The following is a 3,550-nucleotide window of genomic DNA, read 5'->3' as shown; positions in this document are numbered from 1 at the left end:
ACCTCGGGCAAGGTGACTCTGCCGCTGAGACAATCCTGATGGGGCTGACAGTTGCAGGCTGCCTCTGTACAGAACTGCCAGCAGCTGGGAAAAGTCCTTCCTGTCCTCACCCCCGCGCCTCCGCCCCTCAGCGTTCTACTGTAACATATGTGGTCCAAACCAGTTCCCAGAGGACTGACTAGACAGAGAGAAGCTTCACTCTCTCCTTTCCCTGCTTCCTCCAGTAAACAGTCTGGAGTAACGCACTATCCCAAAATTACTTGCACCACTGGGCAATACCGCCAACCACGACACAAAAACACAGATCTAACACTAGTCTTGTGAGGTGGGCTGTATATGTCCCAAGCAGCAATTATAAGGAAGTTTTACAGCCCTGATCTCTTCACCAAGCTCTACACCCACAGATACAAATAACCTACTATTGGGCAATTCCAGTAAGATATCTCACAGGTATCTCAACATCAGTGTGCTCGAATCTGAACTCATCACTTTACTATACGTGCTTGAGCATATATCTATCCATCCACCAATCTTATTTTTTATTGTGGTAAAATATATATAACAATATAATTTTAATCATTTGAATGTATACAATTCCATGGCATTAAACACATCCACAATGCTGTATACTCATCAATACTATCCATACTCAAAACTTTTTCATCATCCCCAACATAAACTCTGTACCCATTAAACAATATGTCCCCCATCCCCCGAACCCCACCACCCCATAACTTCTATTCTACCTTCTGTCTCTGTGAATTTTCCTATTCTAGGTACTTCATATAAGTGGAATCATACACTATTTCGTACTATGTCTGGTTTATTTATTATTTAAGCATAATGTTTTCAGGTCCATCCATATTGCAGTATAGATCAAAATTTCATACCTTTTTATGGCTGAATAATATTCCTTATGTATATATACATTTTGGTTATCCATTCATCTGTCGACGGACTCTTCCTCATTTCCTTCCAGTGATACCTCCACAATCTCATAATTGCCATCCCTTAGCAGCCTCCGGCCCTTTGTTCTCTTTCAGTTGCCATAATGACCTTTCTAAAATGAACAGTAAGATGCTCCCTGGATATATTCATTGCCCTTACTCGCCCTCCCCAAACCTATCCCATTCTGAGCTACATCGTGGTGCCCAGTTCCTAGAGGCATTCTTTGTGCTAAGGAGTAGATTGCCTCTATCTACTTCTCCAAGCTGATCTGCTTTCTGCCCTTACACACCTGATGCTTCAGCCACACCAAATATCTCTACCCCAGACAGACCATGCCCTTTTTCTTACTTGTCTTGCTTTATACTGTTTCTTCTGCCTAGAATATAATTCATTCCATTTTTCCACCCAGAAATTTATACTCACCCTTCAAATTTTGAGTTAAACGTCATTTCTGTGAAGCTCTCCCCCACCCCACCAGGTAATTTGTTTTCCCCAAATATTTTGTTCCTACCTCTAATTTCAGTTCTTATCACAATGTACTGCAATGACTTGCTTTCTTGCCTGCCTTTATTTAATTAGATTGGCCTTTGCTTGGACTGTACATTTTTTTTGCATGTTTGTTCCATGTGCCTGGATAATAGTAGCATTCATAAAGAATGCTGCAAATGAGAGTAGCATGATGAGGAGGGGCCTAAAGGTGGAATCAGAATTCAGGTTCAAGGACCAACCCCACTACTGAGTGGCAGGTCTCGGGCACATCACTTCACCTCTCTGAGTCTGTTCCTTCATTTGTAAATAATTCAACATCCTAGAGTGGTATGGAGAACTAAATAAGATAATTGATGTGGAAATGCTCTTTATAAAATAAGGTGAGCGTTTTTAAAAAAGTATCGGTATTATTAGTCTTCATGTACTTTTCTTCCCAGATAAATTTACACTCCTACAAGGAGCTCCCAGTTTTGTGAATTATTTCCTTAAAAATAAATAACGAATAGTCGGGATGTAATTTTGGAGCAGATAATTCGTTTGAGTTGTTTTTACATTTGGTTTGTTTGTGTAAATGTTTAGAAATACAGGGATGCAGAGTTAGGCAGTAAAAGAAAGAACTTTCTAATCATCTGTGTAGTCCAGTGGTGAATGCTCTGTCTCAGCAGGAAGTAAGTTCCCCATCATTGGAGGTGTATAAGCAGAGGCTGGCTAACCTTACCTGTCAGGGAGGCCATTCAGAGAAATTCGGACCTGGACTGAGGAAGGCGAACTAGCTGACATCCGAGTTTCCTTTCCATTCTGAATTGTATTCTAAAATTTACATACAAACCATACTGAGAGACAGATCAAAGCTTTGTATTCTATTCAGAGGATAAAGTATAATGGTGTTTTCTTTTTTTTCTTCTTTAAGTGAAAGTTGTATATTTTATGTATGTAATATTTTAGATCACAGTAAATAAAATCTGACATTTCTACTTTGTGAGTTCTGGCTAAAGCTGAGATTTGATTTGGAAATATGAAAGTAAACTGTAACTAGCTCAATTTAAGTCTCTAGGATTTATATTTATATATAACCTTTAGAGTGCTCCCAACTTTTCACCCTGGAGAAAAGAAGAAATTACAGTAACCTGATGTAGGGCTGGAAATCTGGAGAGACAGTAGTTCTAGGTTAATGGAAAACCAACACTTTTGCCTGGGCTTCTAAGCGGTGGCCACCTCCTTCTAACTGATGTGAACTCTCGCGCCCTGGGACGGAGCTATGGGTCTCACATGTTAAATTGAGTGCTTTTGTGGTCCCAGCTCAATTGCAAATCACTCTTAAAAACACTTCTTCATGGTATTTTTAAGAGCACTCTTTGTTTTTAAACATCGTCCTTTCACAGTCTAAAGCTACTTCTTAATGTTATTATTGCTCATGGCAAACTCATTTCAAATCTCTGAAAACTACTTTTCGGTGTTTTTCTATTTGTGCTGTTTCCACTCAAGTACGCTGGCATGTGGCATGCGGCCTGCCCTCTACTACCACTCACCCCCTGCCCCAAGGAGACAAGTGTGGAAACGAATCAGAAGCACACAACGTCAGCATTAGATTGCTCCCTAGACCTCATCTCAACTAATTCAAACCTTTGCACCTCTTAGTAAGGGTGACGAAACTGAGGTATGAGGGTAGGGAGTGTCACAAAGCAATTTGTAGCAAAACTAAGCTAGGACACGAGCACCTTCAAGTCTTAGAAGACTCTCCGAGTTTGGTGTCCCCAGAAGCAGTACGTGAAACCAGATGCAAGTCCAGTAGTTTATTTGGGAGGCTGTCCCAGGAAACACCGGCAGGAGAGTGGGGGAGTGAGACAGGGAAGGGATGTAAGCCATGTAAGATGTGGTAGTGAGCAGGTTAACTCTAGGCGACTGCTGCTCAGTCATCCAAGAACCTCTGGAAATGGTTCAGAACAAGCCTCTGGGTTGTCCCAGGTAAGGGACAAGGAACTAGCAGTGCTCATCTACCAACTCTTATTTGTCACTGGTTGAGGCCTTGAATATCCCAGCACTTCCAGCCTGTTCTATACAGGGGGCTAAGCATTTTTTTTTTTTTTTTTTACCTCCAGAGAAAGTCTTCAGG

The sequence above is a fragment of the Pteropus vampyrus genome, unplaced genomic scaffold, assembly GCF_000151845.1.
Source record: "Pteropus vampyrus isolate Shadow unplaced genomic scaffold, Pvam_2.0 Scaffold135, whole genome shotgun sequence".
Classification (NCBI taxonomy): Eukaryota; Metazoa; Chordata; class Mammalia; order Chiroptera; family Pteropodidae; genus Pteropus; species Pteropus vampyrus.
Note: the sequence above shows the minus strand (reverse complement) of the source record.